The sequence below is a fragment of the Manihot esculenta genome, chromosome 8, assembly GCF_001659605.2.
Source record: "Manihot esculenta cultivar AM560-2 chromosome 8, M.esculenta_v8, whole genome shotgun sequence".
NCBI lineage: Eukaryota > Viridiplantae > Streptophyta > Magnoliopsida > Malpighiales > Euphorbiaceae > Manihot > Manihot esculenta.
In genome coordinates this window covers 12373558-12396100 of record NC_035168.2, presented here as the reverse complement: position 1 = coordinate 12396100, position 22543 = coordinate 12373558, and positions in this window count along the sequence as shown.

Genomic DNA, 22543 nt, shown 5'->3' with positions numbered 1-22543 from the left:
TTGGCTCATTAAATAGGGAAGAGCATGTTCGGGGGCAAGTTCGGCCGCCTAAGTTAAGTTTCGGGGGCAGGACTTTCGTCTCTGGAGCCAAGGTTCGGCGGTCGAAGGTGCCCCCGAAGGTGGGTGACTTTCGCCTCTGGACTGGACTTTAGGCTACCGAAAGTGCCCCCGAAAGTGGTTGAGTTTTGGCTTCCGAAAGTGCTTCCGAAGGTGCTTCCGAAAGTGGCTGTTTTTGGGCATTCTTTGGCACTTTTAAGAGCATTTTCTTCCAATTGTTCCTTCACACCTAATATTTGCAAAACATGATTAAAACCACAAAATTAGGTAGAATAAGTGCAAATAAACATCAATAAGATCATGAAAATATGGACTAAAATATACTCTATCAGCCTCACAACCCAAATCTTAAGAAAAGACAAACTGGGCATTTTGCCAGTCCATAACTCATATGGTGTCTTTTCAACCGCTTTCGATGGTACTCAGTTTAAAATGAATGCAGCTGTTTCCAAGGCATAACCCTAAAACGATAAAGGGAGATTTGTTTGACTCATCATAGATCGAACCATATCTAATAAAGTTCGATTTTTTCTTTCAGAAACACCATTCCATTGTGGAGTTCCTGGAGGAGTCAATTGTGAAACAATTCCACAATTTCTAAGATGTTCATCAAACTCTTGGCTCAAATATTCACCACCTCGATCAGATTGAAGCATTTTAATAGTTCTACCAAGTTGATTTTGTACTTTATTTTGAAAAGCTCTAAACATTTCAAAAGATTCATGCTTATGTTTCATTAGGTAGACGTAGTCATACCTACTGAAATAATCAGTGAATGTAATGAAGTACTGATAACCTCCCCTGCTACTAATGCTTAGTGGGCCACATACATCTGTATGTATCAAGCCCAATAAGTCTGAAGCCCTTTGACCTTGTCCAGTAAAAGGTTCCTTTGTCATCTTACTAAGCAAACAAGATTCACAATTTTCAAATGATTCAAAATCAAATGAATCTAATAAACCATCTTTATGGAGCTTAGATATGCGATTCTCATTTATATGGCTAAGACGACAGTGTCATAAATATGTTAGGCTTAATTCATTTGGCTTAGTTTTCTTAGAAGTTATGTTATAAATATTGTTGTCTCTAGAATCATCTAGATTAAGGACATAAAGGTCATCATATGAATTTGCAATACAATAAAGCAAATCATCTTTATTAATGGAGCATTTCTTATTCTTAATAAGAAATGAAAAACCTTCATCGTCCAAAACAGAAACTGAAATAATATTCCTACTCAAAGTAGAAACATAAAAGCAATTGTTCAAAACTAACAAAAGCCCATTAGGCAAAACAAGTTCATAAGTCCCTACATGTAATACCCGGCTAGACTCCAGTATTGGAATCCCTACCGCCCGGTGGGATCTCGGATGTCGAAAACCTCTAGAAGGGTAAAGTCATGTTTTCATAAAAATGTTTTAATGTATTTTATGGTTTTACTAGAGTAAGAAATGAGTTTTTGCATGAAAATAATCTTGGAGGAAGACCCAGGTTCAGCCACCGAACCTCAAGTTCGGCCGCCGAACGTGCATGCGCTTCGGGTGTGCCTTAGGCCCCCGAAACCATGAGTGAGGGAAGTCCAGGTTTGGCCGCCGAACCTTATGTTCGGCCGCCGAACATGGCATGCATGCGGGGGCACATTCGGCTCCCGAATGTGGCCTGACCAGCCACCTATAAAGGGGTCCCTTAGCCGAAATGGGCGAACTTTTCTCCCCATTTTCGGCCAAAGTGAGCTCTCCGCCGTCCCTCACCGATCTTGAGTTTCTTCCTTCAAATCTTTCACGATTTTCACAAGTTTTCACTTTGTTTTGAAGATTTTGAGCATTTGAGCAAGTTTTGAAGCTTGGAAGACACAAGAGCTCTTTTCCTTTGGTTTCCAAGTTTAGGTCGTTTTCCTCTCGATCTCCAAGAGGTAAGGGCCGATCTTGAGCTCACTGTATGTTTTAAACAAGTTTTAAGTTGATCTATGGGGTAGAAATGCATGTTTAGGTTTTGGTTGGTTTTATGGGTTATGTTAAGTTTTTTGAGCAATGTATGATTTTTGTGGTTGCTTGATGTGTTGTAGTTGGGGTTTAAGATAGTTTGAAGCCCCTAGGAGCTTGTTGCTTGAGTATGCATGTTGTAGATCAGGTTTATGCATGTTTGAAAAGTTTGGGAGGCGTTTGTGCATGTTGGAGTTGAGTTTCTGCCACTTTGGAGAAACTCAGGTTCGGCCGCCGAATGGACTTTCGGCCGCCGAACCCGCTTGTAGAGGCAGCCTTCGGCTGCCGAAGCCTGCCCCCGAAAGAGGACTTTCGTCTCTGGAGGGCAGTTTCGGCCGCCGAAAGTGCCGCCGAACATGCATGAGTTTCGTCTCTGTCTGGGAGTTTCGGCCGCCGAAGGTGCCGCCGAACCTGCCTGACTTTCGGCTCTAGAGGGACTTTCGGCCGCCGAACCTGCCGCCGAAAGTGCCCTGTCCAGCCATTTCTTGCATGTTTTCTATGATTGTTTTGAGGTGTTTTAGGGGGTTTTTGGGGGATGTTTTAGGGTTATGTTTATGTATGTTTGGTCCCTCATCTGAGTCCACCTGTGTAGGTTCGGACCTGAGGAACCGAGGAGGTCAGCAGTGCTAGCTGCTTCAGAGTCCTTAGAGCATCAGCTAGAGGTGAGTGGAACAGAACTATGTTTTAAATTTAATAAAATGTTTAGCATGATCCATGCATCATAAATGCCATGTTATGTAGGTTGTATTATATTAGTAATCACGAATATGATGCATTGCATTTTTACTGTTGATGTGGATCGATGTTGGATGACCCACTAGCTCTCAGTATGTAACCTATGAAGTCCAGGGCTGCCCATGCCACGCGTCCTGGGACCATGTTATGAAGTCCCGGGCTGCCCATGCCACGCGTTCGGGTAAATGTATGATTGTTTATGGAAATGAGAGTTATTGGTGACAAGTCCATCCTTGATGTGAAATGTTTGTGCTATGATGCATTCCATGAAAGCATGAATAATTAAATTGTTTTATGGTTTTGCTCACTAGGCTTTTTAGCTCACCCCGTTCCCTTAACCCCCAGGTTTGCAGGTACAGGATAGAGCAGGAGGTCGGATAGAGTAAAGTTTTGGTTATGTAATAGCTAGTAGTGGACATGATGGATGTTGTAATGTAATGTTGAGTTATGTAATGTAATGACGGTATGGAGGTTTAGAAGTGTGCTTGACCCTAGCTGTGTAATCCGTTTATAAATGCATGATCTTTTATTGATGTTTATGTTTTTACCAAACTTAATGCATGATTATGGTACCCCATTGGAGCATTGATGAGGACTCCACGGTGGGGTTAATGTTAATGTCTACGTTAATGCATGCACAGGTTGAGTTTGGTTCATGAATGAAAAGAAAAGTTTTAATTTTTATGTATGTTGTTGATCATGTATGGGATTAAACAGGTTCACAGGATGTATGTTAGGCTTGCTATGGGTCCCGACGGCCTTAAGCCGATCTGGATCCTAGCACCGGTAGCGGTCCAATTTTCAGGCTGTTACAGATTGGTATCAGAGCCCTAGGTTCATATGGTCGGACCTATAGTGTGTTGGGCTCATAGATGTTATAGAAGGTCAAGCACAATAGGAAAGATCATGTCCACTAGAATAGGATGAGTAGTCCTGTCTTTTGATGATGATGTGAAATGCCATGATTATAAGCATGAGCATTAATGATATGTTATGTATGCTATGTATGTGATGCGGGTTCATGTGTTCTCACATGAACCATATGATGCTAATGTTTATGTGATGTGTACTGTTTTTCAGAAAACAGGATGAGGGGAACTCGTCGATCTGCACGATTGACTGGAGTACCACTTAAGGATGAGGGCATGAGTGCCCGTCCCCCTACATTGCCAAGGGCAATGTCTAGCAGGTCTAGCAGGGAAAGAGCAGTAAGAGACCCAAGAAGGTCTTTGTATATGAGAAGAAGTAGATCAGTGAGGGGAACAGTTCAAGGTGGGATGTCAGAATGGATGTGGACCACAGGAGGGATGGCAGTCTCGGAGTAAGTATGTCGGAAGAGGGAATGGGAGAGTCCCAAGGAGGCACTTAGGCCTCGGGATTTGTTCAGCCACCTTACTACCCACCCTTTTCTCAAAACCCCAGGTATTCGATGGAAGGTACATCGGATTACCCCAGCTATAACCCTTATCACTCTCAGATGCCATACCCACCTTACTACCCACCATACTCACAGTACCCTATGTATCCACCCCCTCCCTACCATCCAAATCCAGCAGACCCTACCTCGAGGAATGCTGTACCTCCTCCACCCCCAGCAGAACCCACAGTTCCAGAAACCCACATACCTAAACCTAGCTCATCTGGAGGGAGCAAGGTGAAGATGACCGACTACATGAAGCTTGGTGCTCCTCAGTATGACAAAGGGGATGACCCGTTCGAGTACCTCGGAAGGGTCAAAATGATTACAGATGAGATAGGAGCTGATGATAGCAGAGCCATTCAGATGGCTGGGTTCACACTCAAATGCAAGAAGGCCCGTGAGTGGTTTAAAAATTATGTGAACCCGAGGGTGGACAGCATGACCTGGGAGGAGTTTGCAAACGAGTTTGCTGGATGGGCTTTCCCTGATAACTCCAGGGAATTAAAAATGATTGAGTTTGAACAGTTGAGGCAAACCGATGGGATGAATGTGGAGGAGCTCACAGACAAGTTTTTGGAGCTACTGCCGTTTGCAGGGCAAACCTTAGACACAGATCAGAAGAAGGCAAGGAGGTATATCATGAAGCTTGACTCCAGATATTCCTCCTTAATTCAGTCAGCAGAAAGGGAGAGCTTCCATGCCATATTGGATATGGCCCAGAAAATGGAGGCTAGCGCAATCATAGAGGGAAGGGTTAAACAGTCAGTGGATCAGTCTTCAGCTTCTAAGACACCAAGCAGTGCAAAGTGGGACAGATCCAAGTCCAAAAAGAGCAAGTTCTGGAACAAGATAAAATCTAGTCTGGGAATGGGAGGTGGCTCGAGTTCTGGTTCGGGCAGTCATGTCTGTATGAAGTGTGGTAGACCACACAAAGGAATCTGACGGGCTGGGACGAACACATGTTTCAGATGTGGACAAGAGGGACACATGGCTCGGGAGTGTCCTAGAGCAGTTTCAGGGGCACGGTCTCAGCAGACGGGTTCTGGTAGTGCAGCCCAACCAGTAGCTCCAGCCATGACTCAGGCAAGTGGCAGAGGCAGAGGGAGAGGAGCAGCCTCTTCTTCAGGTTCCCGGGGTGAAGGTCCATCAGCTCCAGCACGGATCTTCACCATGACACAGCAGGAGGCGAACACATCTAACACCGTGGTGGCAGGTAATCTCATCATTGGCTGTTCTGATGTGTATGCATTAATGGACCCTGGTGCATCTCATTCTTTTGTGGCTTCGAGAGCAGTAGAGAGGTTGGGTTTGATGGTCTCTGGGTTAGAGTGTCCCCTCTGGGTCAGTGGACCCAAGTGTGACCCGTCAGTGGCAGAGTCAGTCTGCCAGTATAGTCCAGTTTTTATAAAGGGAAGATGCTTTTCAGCCGACCTTGTGGTTCTAGATTTGACAGATTTTGATGTCATTCTAGGGATGGACTGGTTATCTACCCATGGTGCTACCTTGGACTGCAGAGACAAGGTAGTCAAGTTCAGATGTCAGGATGGGTCAGAGGTTGTCTTCAAAGGAGACAGGGGGAGTACACCTAGAGGTTTGATATCAGCCCTACAGGCTCGTAGGCTACTCAGGAGGGGTTGTCAGGGTTTTCTAGCACATGTGAGAGAGATCGATAGTCAGGTCAAGGAGCCCGCCTCAGTGCCAGTAGTCAGAGAGTTCTTAGATGTCTTCCCAGACGAGCTGCCAGGTTTACCACCTGCTAGGGAGATAGAGTTCGAAATTGAGTTGATGCCTAGAACTAGACCGATCTCTATCCCTCCCTACAGGATGGCACCAGCGGAATTGAAAGAGCTTAAGGAGCAGTTGCAAGAGTTGGTAGATAGAGGCTTCATCCGACCGAGTACCTCACCTTAGGGTGCTCCAGTACTATTTGTGAAAAAGAAGGATGGATCCCTCAGACTTTGTATCGACTACAGGCAGTTGAACAAGGTCACTACCAAGAATAAGTACCCGTTGCCAAGGATCGATGATCTATTCGACCAGCTAGCAGGAGCATGTTGTTTCTCCAAGATAGATCTGAGATCGGGGTACCACCAGTTGAGGATAAAGGAAGAGGATGTGCCGAAGACAGCCTTCAGGACCAGATATGGGCATTATGAGTTCCTTGTGATGCCGTTCGGGTTAACCAATGCCCCTGCAGCATTCATGGATCTCATGAACAGAGTGTTTAGCCAGTAACTGGATCACTTTGTTATTGTCTTCATAGATGATATCTTAGTGTATTCCAGGAATGCAGAGGAGCATGCCCATCATCTGAGGTTGGTTTTGCAGACCTTGAGGGAACATGGCTTGTATGCCAAGTTCTCCAAATGTGAGTTCTGGCTAAGGAGCATTTCATTCTTGGGGCATGTAGTGTCAGAAAATGGAGTTGAGGTAGACCCCAAGAAAGTGGAAACTGTGGCTAACTGGCCTAGACCCACCACAGTGACAGAGATCAAGAGCTTCTTGGGTTTAGCAGGTTACTACAGGAGGTTCATTCAGGACTTCTCAAAAATTGCAGCTCCCATGACCAGACTAACTAAGAAGAATCAGAGGTTTGTGTGGACCGACCAGTGCGAAGAAAGCTTTGAGGAGCTCAAGAAGAGGTTGACTTCAGCACCAGTGTTAGCTCTGCCATCTAGTAATGAAGACTTCTCAGTCTATTGTGATGCGTCCCGTGTGGAATTGGGTTGTGTGCTAATGCAGAATGAAAGGGTGATTGCTTATGCTTCTAGGCAACTAAAGAAGCATGAGTTGAATTACCCTACGCATGACCTAGAAATGGCAGCAGTAATCTTTGCACTCAAGATGTGGAGGCACTACCTTTATGGGGTTAAATGTGAGATCTTCACAGATCATAAGAGCCTACAGTACATCCTGAGTCAGAGAGATTTGAATTTGAGACAGAGAAGATGGGTAGAACTGCTCAGTGACTACGATTGTAAGATCCAGTACCATCCGGGTAAGGCGAATATTGTGGCGGACGCCTTAAGCCGAAAATCACTTGGCAGTTTGTCCCATATTTCGGCAGAGAGGAGGCCAGTAGTGAGGGAGTTCTTCTAGCTCATGAATGAAGGTCTACAGTTAGAGTTGTCTGGTACAGGTGCTTTGATTGCCCAGATGAGAGTGGCACTCGTGTTTCTGGAGCAGGTGGCTCAGAAACAGCATGAGGACCTAGAGTTAGTGAAGATCGCCAGGACTATTCAGTCAGGCAAAGATAGTGAGTACAGATTCGACAGCAAGGGAATCCTCCGCTATGGGAGCCGACTATGTGTACCAGATGACGTAGGGCTAAAAGGAGACATTATGAGAGAAGCTCATAATGCCAGATACAGCGTTCACCCTGGAGCCACCAAGATGTATCAAGATCTGAAGAAGGTCTATTGGTGGCCAGCTATGAAGAGAGAAGTGGCACAGTTCGTGTCAGCCTACGAAGTGTGTCAGAGGGTGAAGCTGGAACATCAGAAGCCGGCTGGAATGCTTAACCCGCTACCTATTCCAGAGTGGAAATGGGAGAATATAGCTATGGACTTCGTAGTGGGGTTACTGGCGACGTCCAACAGATTGGACTCTATATGGGTGATTGTGGACAGACTCACCAAATCTGCTCACTTCATCCCTATTAGGAGTGGCTATTTTGTGGACAAGTTGGCGCAGGTGTATGTTGATGAGATCGTCAGGCTGCATGGGGTCCCTGTTTCTATAGTGTCCGATAGAGGACCCCAGTTCACCTCCAGGTTTTGGCGGAGTCTGCAGAACGCTATGGGTACCAGGTTGGATTTTAGCACTGCTTTCCATCCACAGACGGACGGACAGTCAGAGAGGACCATCCAGACAATAGAGGATATGCTTAGAATGTGTGTGCTGGACTTTGGCGGTTCTTGGAGGCAGCATCTACCTTTGGTGGAGTTTGCCTACAATAACAGCCATCATGCTAGCATAGGGATGGCCCCATATGAAGCTTTGTATGGAAGGAAGTGTAGATCACCCGTTTGCTGGGAAGAAGTTGGAGAAAAGGCCTTGGCAGAGCCTGAGCTAGTAGAGATCACCAGTAGGGTGGTACCAATAATCAGAGAAAGGATCAAGACTGCTGCAAGCAGGCAGAAGAGTTATGCAGACATCCGCAGAAGACAAGTAGAGTTTCAGGAGGGGGATTTGGTATTGCTCAAGGTGTCTCCAATGAAAGGGGTGATTCGGTTTGGGAAGAAAGGTAAGCTGGCTCCACGGTACATCGGACCCTTTAAAGTCTTGCAAAAGATTGAGAATGTATCGTACAAGCTGGACTTGCCTGCTTCAATGGAGAGAATCCATCCGGTTTTCCATGTTTCCATGTTGAGAAAGTTTGTGTCAGATCCGAGCAAGGTCCTTAGTGAGCCTGATGTGGAGATCCAAGAAGATCTCACCTATGTTGAACAGCCAGTACGGATCTTAGACACCCAGATCAGGAAGTTGAGAAACAAGGAAATCCCGATGGTGAAAGTCCTTTGGAATCACCACAACATAGAGGAGTGTACCTGGGAGACACGGGAGTCCATGCTCCAGCAATATCCTCATCTCTTTTGAAGTAAGTGTTATGTGTTTTATGTTAATGTGTATGTTGCATGCTATGTATGTTTATATTTTATGCCATGCCAGGTTTGTTGGTGAACATTCGGGGACGAATGTTCTTAAGGGGGGAAGAATGTACTACCCGGCTAGACTCCGATATCGGAATCCCTACCGCCCGGTGGGATCTCGGATGTCGGAAACCTCTAGAAGGGTAAAGTCATGTTTTCATAAAAATGTTTTAATGCATTTTATGATTTTACTCGAGTAAGAAATGAGTTTTTGCATGAAAATAATCTTGGAGGAAGACCCAGGTTCGGCTGCCGAACCTCAAGTTCGGCCGCCGAACGTGCATGCGCTTCGGGTGTGCCTTAGGCCCCCGAAACCATGAGTGAGGGAAGTCCAGGTTCGGCCGCCGAACATGGCATGCATGCGGGGGCACGTTCGGCTCCCAAATGTGGCCTGGCCAGCCACCTATAAAGGGGTCCCTTAGCCGAAATGGGAGAACTTTTCTCCCCATTTTCAGCCTCTGTGAGCTCTCCGCCGTCCCTCAACGATCTTGAGTTTCTTCCTTCAAATCTTTCACGATTTTCACAAGTTTTCACTTTGTTTTGAAGATTTTGAGCATTTGAGCAAGTTTTGAAGCTTGGAAGACACATGAGCTCTTTTCCTTTGGTTTTCAAGTTTAGGTCGTTTTCCTCTTGATCTCCAAGAGGTAAGGGCCGATCTTGAGCTCACTGTATGTTTTAAACAAGTTTTAAGTTGATCTATGGGGTAGAAATGCATGTTTAGGTTTTGGTTGGTTTTATGGGTTATGTTAAGTTTTTTAAGCAATGTATGATTTTTGTGGTTGCTTGATGTGTTGTAGTTGGGGTTTAAGATAGTTTGATGCCCCTAGGAGCTTGTTGCTTGAGTATGCATGTTGTAGATCAGGTTTATGCATGTTTGAAAAGTTTGGGAGGCGTTTGTGCATGTTGGAGTTGAGTTTCTGCCACTTTGGAGAAACTCAGGTTCGGCCGCCGAATGGACTTTCGGCCGCCGAACCTGCTTGTGGAGGCAGCCTTCGGCTGCCGAAGCCTGCCCCCAAAAGAGGACTTTCGTCTCTGGAGGGCAGTTTCGGCCGCCGAAAGTGCCGCCGAACATGCATGAGTTTCGTCTCTGTCTGGGAGTTTCGGCCGCCGAAGGTGCCGCTAAACCTGCCTGACTTTCGGCTCTGGAGGGACTTTCGGCCGCCGAACCTGCCGCCGAAAGTGCCCTATCCAGCCATTTCTTGGATGTTTTCTATGATTGTTTTGAGGTGTTTTAGGGGTTTTTGGGGGATGTTTTAGGGTTATGTTTATGTATGTTTGGTCCCTCATCTGAGTCCACCTGTGTAGGTTCGGACCCGAGGAACCGAGGAGGTCAGCAGTGCTAGCTGCTTCAGAGTCCTTAGAGCATCAGCCAGAGGTGAGTGGAACAGAACTATGTTTTAAATTTAATAAAATGTTTAGCATGATCCATGCATCATAAATGCCATGTTATGTAGGTTGTATTATATTAGTAATCACGAATATGATGCATTGCATTTTTACTGTTGATGTGGATGGATGTTGGATGACCCACTAGCTCTCAGTATGTAACCTATGAAGTCCAGGGCTGCCCATGCCACGCGTCTTGGGACCATGTTATGAAGTCCCGGGCTGCCCATGCCACGCGTCCGGGCAAATGTATGATTGTTTATGGAAATGAGAGTTATTGGTGACAAGTCCGTCCTTGATGTGAAATGTCTGTGCTATGATGCATTCCATGAAAGCATGAATAATTAAATTATTTTATGGTTCTGCTCACTGGGCTTTTTAGCTCACCCCGTTCCCTTAACCCCCAGGTTTGCAGGTACAGGATAGAGCAGGAGTTCGGATAGAGTAAAGTTTTGGTTATGTAATAGCTAGTAGTGGACATGATGGATGTTGTAATGTAATGTTGAGTTATGTAATGTAATGACGGTATGGAGGTTTAGAAGTGTGCTTGACCCTAGCTATGTAATCCCTTTATGAATGCATGATCTTTTATTGATGTTTATGTTTTTACCAAACTTAATGCACGATTATGGTACCCCATTGGAGCATTGATGAGGACTCCACGGTGGGGTTAATGTTAATGTCTACATTATTGCATGCACAGGTTGAGTTTGGTTCATGAATGAAAAGAAAAGTTTTAATTTTTATGTATGTTGTTGATCATGTATGGGATTAAACAGGTTCACAGGATGTATGTTAGGCTTGCTACGGGTCCCGGCGGCCTTAAGCCGATCTGGATCCTAGCGCCGGTAGCGGTTCGATTTTCGGGCTGTTACACTACAGCTAAGGCAGCAACTCTTGCTCCATTGCCTACACGTAGGTCCACATCACCCTTTTTCAGTTTTCTACTCCTTTTGAGACCCTGCACATTTGTACAAATGTGAGAACCATATCCAGTATCTAATACCCATGAAGTAGATATAGATAAATTAATATCTATAACATAAATACCCGAAGTCGTAGTCTCACTACTCTTCTTCTTCTTGCACTCATCCAAATAGAGTTTGCAATTTCTCTTCCAATGCCCTGGTTCCTTGCAATGGAAGCAGATTCCTTCCTTAGAAACTATTTCCTTAGGAACTTTTGCCTTGGATTGCCATTTAGGCTTGCCTCGTCCCTTAGGCCCATTACCACCTTTAGACTTGGGCTTCCCCTTATTTTTCATGGGCTTACCCTTATTGACATTCAAAATTTGGGTAGGCCTTTTCTTGATATTTACCTCAGCTGTCTTTAGCATCCCATGCAGCTCAGGAATGGATTTCTCCATATTGTTCATGTTATAGTTCATGACAAATTGAGAGAAACTGCCAGGTAAAGAATGTAGGATCAGATCCGTAGAGGGTTCTAAACTCAGAGGATAGCCAAGCCTAGCAAGGTGATCAATGTAGCCTTTCATCTTTAAAACATGAGCACTAACTGAATCACCTTCAGCCATTTTGCAATCATGCAATGCGATGGTGGTTTCAAACCTGTCCTGCCTAGCTTGTTGTTGGAAAGCCTGTTTGAGATGGACACTCATCTCATAGGCCTCAAGGTGCTCCAGATACTTCTGAAGTTATGGGCACATAGTTGCCAACATAAGACATCCAATGTCATTAGAATCATCCATATGATTCTTATGCTTGTTCTTAACAGCATTAGTAGCATCAGCAAGAGGTGGTTCTGGGATAGCTTCATCAAGCACATAGGACTTTTTCTCTTGCTTGAGAACAATTCTCAAGTTTCTAAACCAGTCAACAAAATTAGTCCCATTTTCTTTCAGTTTATCCTTCTCAATGATGGATCGCAGTGATAAGGTGGAATTGTTATTAGCAGCCATAATTATCTACAAAATATGCAAATATAATTAATTTAGTAAATTAATATTGAGGTGATAATAATCTCCCACTAAAATATAACCCTAAAAAATAATAATATTTTAGTAGGTTAAGATCCATATTTCACCTAATTCTAAGTTAGTTTTGGCATGATGCTTAGAATTAAGTTATTTAGGTAGGTAACCCCTTACCAATTACATCTAATGTAACTCTTAGATTATGAGGTGTTGACATCATATGTCAAATGCATGTTATACCCCATCTAATGCCTTAGCCCCAAAACCGTTTTGATAGCCTAATTAAGCTCAACCAAAATTAAATAAATGAGTAACCATTACTCATCCTATCTTACTAGGATAACCTAATGCACTTTGCTTTGGCAAAACCTGCATTTTGGTGATCTTAGTCTTGATAGGTGTTTAATATATGAGTGGGATTAAAACTTCAAATTTTAGAGTGAGGGTTCAATTTTAATTTTAATTATTTTGTCTTGCATATATATATATTATAGCATCCAATATGCATACATATATATATATAGACTATCATGCATAGTATCTCATACTAATGTATAACAAAATAATTAAAATAAAATTATTTTACATAGTCATTTAAATCTGATTTAAAGACTAAAATAAAATAATTTATTTTCTTATAATTATTTTGTCTTGCAAATATATATTATAGCATCCTATATGCATACATATATATATAGACAATAATACATAGTATCTCATACTAACATATGACAATAAAATATAGTCATTTAAATCTAATTTAAAGATTAAAAGAAAATAATAAAATATAGTCATTTAAATATGATTTAAAGATTAAAAGAAAATAAATTTAAAATTTATTTTCTTATTATTATTATTTTATTTTATTTTATTTTTATTTCATTTTCAGGAGCAAAATTGTAATTTAGAAAGTCCTTGCTGCCGCCTGAAAAGGTGGCCAATGACAGCACAACAATTGCGTGTCCACTAGCCCCTGCAAACCTATGCAATTGAGATCGGAGTCGCCGGTTCTCATGAAGGAGATCTTCATCCTCTCCCTCGACCATGTAGCGGCAATGCGGCGTCACCAGCGAGAGGGACGTGTCGCTCATCCTCTCGCTGGACATGGCCCATAATCACGCCACAGATCACCCCGATTTTGAAGATTTCAAAAATCTTCAATTTCATTATTTTTTTAATTTAATTTATAAATTTAATTTTTCTAACAAAAATAAAAATTATCTAAATGATCCAATCATTCATCCATAATTATTATGCCATTCTAATAAACATATATCACATATATCATATTAATCATGGCGTAATTAATTTAAACGAAAAGCACAGGTTGGCTCTGATACCACTGTTGGAAAATCCCGAGATTAATTGCAACCCAAAGGCGCAGCGGAAAAATAAAATTTTGGATTTCCTTTCCAAGAATCCGAGTGCTTCATTTAATTCACAAGATTTGAGACTAACCTGCTAATCTCGTTGAGAAGATAAAATGTTGGACTGATGGTGCTGCCTTTTCAGATGAACACCCTCTATGGTATCCACACGAAAGTCTTCTATCCTTCTACAGTGCTAGCTCTCTTAAAGATGGATAGATTATGTGCTCCACAATCTGCAATCTTTTAGACTGAGTTTTCTCAAAAACATGTCAACCCCCACAATTCGTAGAAGGGGTATTTATATGTTTCAGTATTTTGTTTTCACATAAATCCTTTTCCTAAAAGGAGTTGTATTTTTCCCACAAATCCTTTTCCTAAAAGGAGTTGTGTTTTTTCCACAACTCCTTTTCCTAAAAGGAGTTGTGTTTTTCCCACAACTCCTTTTTCTAAAAGGAGTTGTGTTTATAACCAACTATCACAATCTCGCAGATACTCAAATATCTTATGTGATAGAGTCAAATATCTTATGTGATAGAGTCCTTTATCTGTAACAGTTACAGATAGATTGCAGATCTTTTAAATATTATTATCTCATAATAATAAATGATTAATAACAATAACACTTTATTATTATTAATTATATTAATAATTAATATTAATAATAATAACACTTTATTATTATTAAATATTAATAATAATAACACTTTATTATTATTAATTATATTAATGATTAATAATAATAACACTTTATTATTATTAATTATATTAATAGGCTTTGGGCTTTTAACCCATTAATATGACATGGCACATCAACAACGTTTTTTTGTGTGTGACCCAATAGGCTCACATTAATTGGCAATAGGCCCAGTCCCATAAGGCCCATAAGTCATAAGTGGCCTCTAGCAAGACATTATGACTACCCAACTAATTATGAGGATCAATAGTCCGATAAAGCCTAATAGAACATGAATTAATCCATTTGTCACACGATATCTAGTTTGAACATAAGTCATGGTCAATGTCAAACTTATAATGTTCAAACTTATGATTTCTCGATCTCTAAGTAGACTGATAAATTCAAATGATATTGATCACACTATCAATTCATTTGAGCATAGCCATGCATTTCTCAGTCTCACTTATCGAAGGGCCCAGAAGATATCTCTCTCATAGAGAGGGACAAATCCTATCTTGATTGTTCATTATCCTCTACATAATTTCTATTATGCTCAATCATAACCTTTATGATTGTCCGATTAAAGACAACGTTTGGTTATGTCAAAACATAATTGTCCTTATGTTGGAAACTATGACAATCTCAAGTCAAAGAATTAAGACATAACTACTTTGAGATTCACTTATGACAATGACCCATGTAGTGATCTCAATGCGGGTCCATCCAATACTTTATTCTCTAACAAGTATTTATGATTATTGAATTATCTCAACATATACATAATCATACCAGTTATATTTTATTATTATCAACATAATAATAAGTAACCAGGAATGATAATCATTATTATGTAACATGCAAACAAATAATAATGATAAAAACCTCTTTTATTAATAACCAAAATGACATACAAAAAGGCCCAAGATGATGGCCTAGGGCATATACACTAACAATCTCCCACTTGTACTAGGCCTAATCATACAAGTATCTAATACCCATAGACCTAGTGTGCTGATCATGCTTGATCTGTGAAAGAGGCTTGGTCAGTGGATCTGCAATGTTGTCATTTGTGTCTATTTTGCATATTTTGATATCTCCTCTATCAATGATCTCTCGAATAAGGTGATATTACCTGAGTATATGTTTTAGATCTCTGGTGAGATCTGGGCTCCTTTGCATGAGCACTAACTGATTCACCTTCAAGCATTTTGCAATCATGCAATACAATGGTAGTTTCATACCTATCCTGCCTAGCTTGCCGTTGGAAAGCTTGTTTGAGATGAACGCTCATCTCATAAGTCTCAAGGTGCTCCAGATCCTTCTGAAGTTCTGGGCACATGGTTGCCAATATAAGACATCCAATGTCATTAGAATCATCCATATGCTTTTTATGCTTGTTCTTAACAGCATTAGTAGCATCAGCAGGAGGTGGTTCTGGGATAGCTTCATCAAGCACATAGGACTTTTTCTCTTGCTTGAGAACAATTCTCAAGTTTCTAAACCGGTCAACAAAATTAGTCCCATTTTCTTTCAGTTTATCCTTCTCAAGGATGGATCGCAGTGATAAAGTGGAATTGTTATTAGCAGCCATAATGATCTACAAAATATGCAAATATAATCAATTTAGCAAATTAATATTGAGGTGATAATAATCTCCCACTAAAATATCACCCTCAAAAGAATTATTAAAATAATAATATTTTAGTGGACTAAGATCTATATTTCACCTAATTCTAAGTCAGCTTTGGCATGACGCTTAGAATTAAGTTATTTAGGTAGGTAACTCCTTACCAATTATACTAATGTAACTCTTAGATTATGAGGTGTTGACATCATATGTCAAATGCATGTTATACCCCATCTAATGCCTTAGGCCCAAAACTGTTTTAATAGCCTAATTAAGCCCAACCAAAATTAAATAGATGAGTAACTATTACTCATCCTATCTTACTAAGATAACCTAAGCACTTTGCTTTGGCAAAACCTACATTTTGGCGATCTTAGTCTTGACAAGTATTTAATATATGGGTGGCATTAAAACTTAAAATTTAGAGTGAGGGTTCAACTTTTAATTTTTAATTATTTTGTCTGGCATATATATATTATAGCATTCTATATGCATACATATATATATAGACTATCATGCATAGTATCTCATACTAATATATGAAAAAATAATAAAACTATTTTACATAGTCGTTTAAAGCTGATTTAAAGACTAAAAGAAAATAATTTATTTTCTCTTTTTTTTTTAAATTATTTCCAGGGTTAGAATTGTGATTAGGGAATCATCTTCTTCCTCAGGAAGAAGCCCTAGCCATCGTACGTAGTCCAGCCGCTTGCCCGAATGTCCAGCTGTCAGCACCGGTTGCCGGAGGCAGCGCAACGCTTGCACTCCTTCTGGAAAAACTATCGAGACACTAGCTGTTCATCGGCGAGCACGTGACTTGCAGGAAATCACAAAAGAGAAACACAAAAACCAGCTTTTGAGTTTGCAGAACAACCAGCCGCGACCCACCAACGCGCAACAGCCCTGCGCATGATGGCCATGCCATGTGAAGCTTTGCCGTCCGCCACCGCACAGCAAGTGCATGAGGCAGCAATGTGCCCTGACGGTGGCTGTCGACTCGCGAGGAGACCGTGAACCGAGACAATCTCGGCCTTTGATCTGCACAGCGCGACATCATTCATCTGCAGAATGATGCCTATCCATCCACGCTTCGATCACGACTTGCGAGGCCTCATTTTGGGCCATCGGCACTATGAGAGCGCAAGGCGACAGCACGCCTCGCTAGTGCATGCTAACTTGGCCTTCAATGCTGTGGCAATGTGTTCTGTAAGCACACATTTTTCAGGAATTTTATTTACTTTAATTTAATTTTCTAATTAAAAATATCTAAATCATCCAAAAATTTAACCATAATTATCATGCCATTCAAATAAGCATATATCACATATATCACATCAATCATGGCATAATTAACTTAAACGAAAAGCACAGGTTGGCTCTGATACCACTATTAGGAAATTCAGAGATTATTGCAACCCAAATTGCGCAGCGGAAAAATAAAAATCTCTGATTTCCTTTTTCAGAATCTGAGTGCTTCGTTTATTTCAAAGGAAGGATATGAGACTAACCTGTTAATCTCGTCAAAAAGATACAATGTCGGACTGATGGTGCTGCTTTTTCAAACGAACACCCTCAATGGTATCCACACGAACGTCTTCTATCCTTCTAGAGTGCTAGCTCTCTCAAGGATGGATAGATTATGTGCTCCACAATCTGCAACTGTTAGACTGAATTTTTCTAAAAATCGTTACTCCACAATTCATAGAAGGAGTATTTATATATTTCAGTCTTTTTTGTTTTCCCACAACTCTTTTCCCAAAAGAGTTGTGTTCAAAACCCACTATCACAATCTCGACTAACACCCGGATTATGAGCTTGGCGGAATGGTACGAATTCGCCTTAGAGATTTTTTGCAAAATTGGACTAATGCCCGATCTCGTGGCCTGGCTAACACTCATCTTATGGCGTGGCCATAAAATGCCATTTAAACCTTTTGTGAAGCAAGACTAACAGCCGATCGTGTGGTCTGGCTAACACTCACTTTATGGCCTAAGCATAAAATGCCTTTTAAACCTTTTGTGGAGCGGGACTAACACCCGATCGTGTGACCTGGTTAACACTCGCCTTATGGCTTGGGTATAAAATGCCTTGTTCAGCGGGACTAACATCCAGATTATTGCCTAGTGGAATCGCCTTATGGCTTGGCTTTTAAACCCTTTGTTTAGCGGGACTAACATCTAAATTATGGCCTAGCATATCCCACCTTGTGGCCTAGCATTGGATGCCTTGTTTAGTAAGACTAACATCCGAATTATGGCCTAATGGATTCCCACCTTGTGACCTAGCATAAAATACCTTATTTAGCAGTACTAATACCTGGACTATGGCCTAATGGATTCCCATTTTGTGGCCTGGCATAAGATGTTTAGGACTAACATCCGAATTATGGCCTGATGGATTCCCATCTTGTGGCCTAGCATAAGATGCTCGGAACTAACACCCGAATTATGGCCTGATGGATTTTCACCTTGTGGCTTGGTGTAAGATGCCTTGTTTAGCTTGACTAATACCTAGATTATGGCCTGATGGATTCCCACCTTGTGGCCTGGCAGATGCCTTGTTTAGCGGGACAAATATCCAGATTAGGGTCTAATGGATTCTCACCTTGTGGCTTGGCATAAGATAACTTGTTTAGTGGGACTAATACCCATATTAGGACCTGGCGAAATCCGCCTTGTGGCCTTTAATGAATACTCTTTAATCTTTTTGAAGAAGGTACTCTGATATTCCTTGTTACTGAAGAACACAACACATGAAAAAACACATTGTTAACTGTTATTGATAAAATTTTCTCAAATTAAAAATATTTCATGACTCGGCCATCTAATTTGGCCAGCTTATAAGATCCTAGAGAACCTTCGAGATCATAAATGGTCCTTTCTAGCTTTCACCCAACTTACCAGACTCGGTTACCACTTGTTACATTTGTTCTTTTAAGGTCTAGGTCTCCCATATTTAAAGCACATGGCTTGACTTTACTATTGAACATTCAGGATAACTTCTGCGATTTGTTTATTTTTTTCTTTGCCATCGTTGGGTCTTCCTGTAATTACATGTATAACCCCTACAGGTTCTGTAATACCCGGCTAGACTCCGGTATCGGAATTCCTACCGTCCGGTGGAATCTCGGATGTCGGAGACCTCTAGAAGGGTAAAACCATGTTTTCATGAGATGTTTTAAGGTTTTTGATGATTTTGAATGAAAAAGAAATGAGTTTTTGAATAAAAACAACCTTGGAGGAAAGCTCAGGTTCGGCCGCCGAACATGCATGTGTTTCGGGTGAGCCTTAGGCCCCCGAAGGCATAAGTGAGGGAAGTCCAGGTTCGGCCGCCGAACATGGCATGCATGCGGAGGCACATTCGGCCCCCGAACGTGGCCTGGCCAGCCACTATAAAAGGGTCCCTTAGCCGAAAACGGGCGAGTTTTTCCCCATTTTCGGCCAAGGTGAGCTTTCCGCCGCCCCTCATCGATCTTTGATGTTTTTCCTCTAGATCTTTCAAGTTTTTCACTTGTTTTAACTCTTTTTTGAAGATTTGAGCTTTTGAGCAAAGTTTTGGAGCTTTGAGGTTCAAGAACTCAAATCTCTCCCAACTCCAAGTTTGGTCACCTCTACTCTCGATCTTCAAGAGGTAAGAGTCGATCTTTAGCTTATATTATGTTTTAAGTAAGTTTTATGAAGTTCATGGGGGTAGAATGCATGTTTAGGTTAAAGTTATGTTTATGGGTATAAATGTATGTTCATGGACAATGTGGCTTGCAAATGCTTGTGTATGTGTGTTGTAGTTGGGGTTTAAGGTAGTTTGAGACCCCTAGGAGCTTGTATGCATGTTTTGGTTGAGCTAAATGCATGATGGTATGAGTTTGAGGCTTTTGTGCATGTTTGAACCAAGTTTCTGCCATTTGGGAGAAACCTGGTTCGGCAGCCGAAGGGACTTTCGGCCGCCGAACCCTCTTGTGGAGGCAGCCTTCGGCTGCCAAAGCTTGCCCCTGAAAGGAGACTTTCGTCTCTGTCTGGGAGTTTCGGCCGCCGAAAGTGCCGCCGAACATGCATGAGTTTCGCCTCTGTCTGGGAGTTTCGGCCGCCGAAGGTGCCGCCGAACCTGCCTGACTTTCGGCTCTGGAGGGACTTTCAGCCGCCGAACCTGCCGCCGAAAGTGCCCTGTCCAGCCTTTCTTTGCATGTTTTGCGTGGATGTTTTGTGATGCTTTAGGGGGTTTTTGGGGGATGTTGTTAGAGTTATGTTCTAGTATGTTGGTCCCTCATTTGAGTCCACCTGTGTAGGTTTGGACCCGAGGAACCGAGGACCCCAGCAGTGAGTCAGCTGCTTCAGTCAGTGTCAGAGCTAGCCAGAGGTGAGTGGAATAACTCTTATGCTTTTAAATAAATAAATCAGTTTAGCATGATTCACGCATCATGAACGCCATGAGATGATAGGGTTTTGCATTAGACTCACGAATATGTTGCATTGCATATTATGTTTGATGATGTGGATGGATGTTGAATGATCCTTTAGTCCCCCTATGCTATGATGATGATGATACGGTACGGAAGACCAGTGAGGCCCATTCTACGCCCCTGGCACAGGTGGACCATGTTATGTTATGCTATGTAAGAGAAAGACCAGTGAGGCCCATTCTACGCCCCTGGCACAGTTGGTCCATGTAGGGGACTATTGGTGACAAATTCATCCTTGATGTGATTAGCTGTGATGTGATGCATTTCATGTTATCATATGTTTTAAATGTTTTACTATTCTGCTCACTGGGCTCTAGTAGCTCACCCCTCTCCCTTAACCCCCAGGCTTGCAGGTACAGGGTTGACGAGGAGGTCAGCAAGAGTAAAGAAGTCCTTGTTTTGTAATAGATAGAAAGTGGACATGACAAACTTTGTAATGATTTAATGTTATGTTTAGCCATGTTATGTAATGATGGTATTAAGGTTTAGAAGTGTGCTTGACCATAGTCTATTGTAATCCCTTTTGTTATATACTTGATCTTGATGTCTATTGATGTTTATGTTTTACCAACTCAACTTCTGATGTATCGCCCATTAGGGTAAATGATGAGATCCCATTGAGGGATTAATGTTTAAGTTATACTATGTTTAGTGCATGCACAGGTTGCATATGGTGTATGATGAAAAGGAAAGTTTTAATTTTTATGTATGATTGTTGATTATGTATGGGATTAAACAGATTTATAGGTTGCATGTCAGGCTAGCTTCCATTTTCCTGGCTGCGTCTACTATGGTATGGAAACTCTCCTTTTCTGCTGGAAGAATCAAGGAAGCATACCTGGGATGCAGTCTCATAGTATATCTCCTTGCTTTCTTCTGATCAGTATCATAGGCTTGACCCACGTACTGAAGCAGATCCAGGAACTTATCTGTGAATTCATCAACACTCATCTCATCTGTCTGTCTCAACTGTTCAAATTCAATTACTTTCATCTCCCTCGAACTGTCCGGAAAAGCCCACCCTGCAAACTCATTGGCGAACTCTCCCCATGACATACTGTCCATTCTAGGCTCCACATAATTCTTAAACCATTCTCTGGCTTTCTTGCACTTTAATGTGAAACCTGCCATCTCAATGGCTCTCCTATCATCTGCTCCCAATTCACTGGTTATCATCCTAACTGCTCTGAGGTAATCAAATGGATCATCTCCCGTGTTGTATTTAGGAGCATCCAATTTCAAGTACTCCGTCATTTGGACTTTACCTCCAGATGAGCTAGGTTCATGTCTGTCACCAACAGGGGCTACTGGTTCTGGTGGTGGTACTGGGTCATTGGGCTCTAGGTGTGCTGCACTTGGATGGGTAGGGGAAGAGGGATACATAGGATATGGTGGATAGTAAGGATAAGGCATATAAGGCATGTAAGGAGGATATGGCACAAAACTCGAGTACTCCGACACACCTCCCATCGGATACTCTGGATAGCCAAAACCTGAGGTCTGAGCACCTCCCTGCGACTCTCCCATACCTTCCTCAAAACTGCCTATACCCATGCTATCATCTCTAGACTGATCAATCTCCATAGCTTCCCTCCTTTCCTCTGATCTTCCTCCCCTAGCTGTTCCTCTTCTGCTCTCGTCGACAGACCTTCTGGGGTCTATTGACGTACCTTCCCTGCTAGATCTCTGAGACCTTGCCCTTGGCAATGCAGGAGGACGAGCAGCTGGTCTCTCATGTTCTGGTGGGACTCCAGTCAATCGAGCTGATCGACGAGTTTCTCGCATCTTTATTCTGGAAACACATCATATAACATACCACTTTAGCACATAAACATCACATAGCAAGCATACACTCATGGCATATCATAGCAGATAGGACTTAAGACCCTATCCTAGTGGACATGATTTCCTATTGTGCTTGACCACTTCTAACCTGTCTGAGCCCAACACTGTCTCTATAGGTCCGATCATGTGAACCTAGGGCTCTGATACCAATCTGTAACGACCCCAAAATGGACCGTCACCGGCGCTAGGATTCAGGTCGGCTTAAGGCCGCCAGAACCCGTAGCAAGCCTGCTATACTCTCTGTGTACCTGTAAACCTTATACATGATCATACATTTTCTGTGAAAATAAAACTCTTTTCTGAACCAAGGCTTAACCTGTGCATGCACTGTCTCTGTACTCTGTACTCATGTACTCTGTACTCTGTATCCCTGACTAGAGCTTGCTCTAGAAGGGTTAACT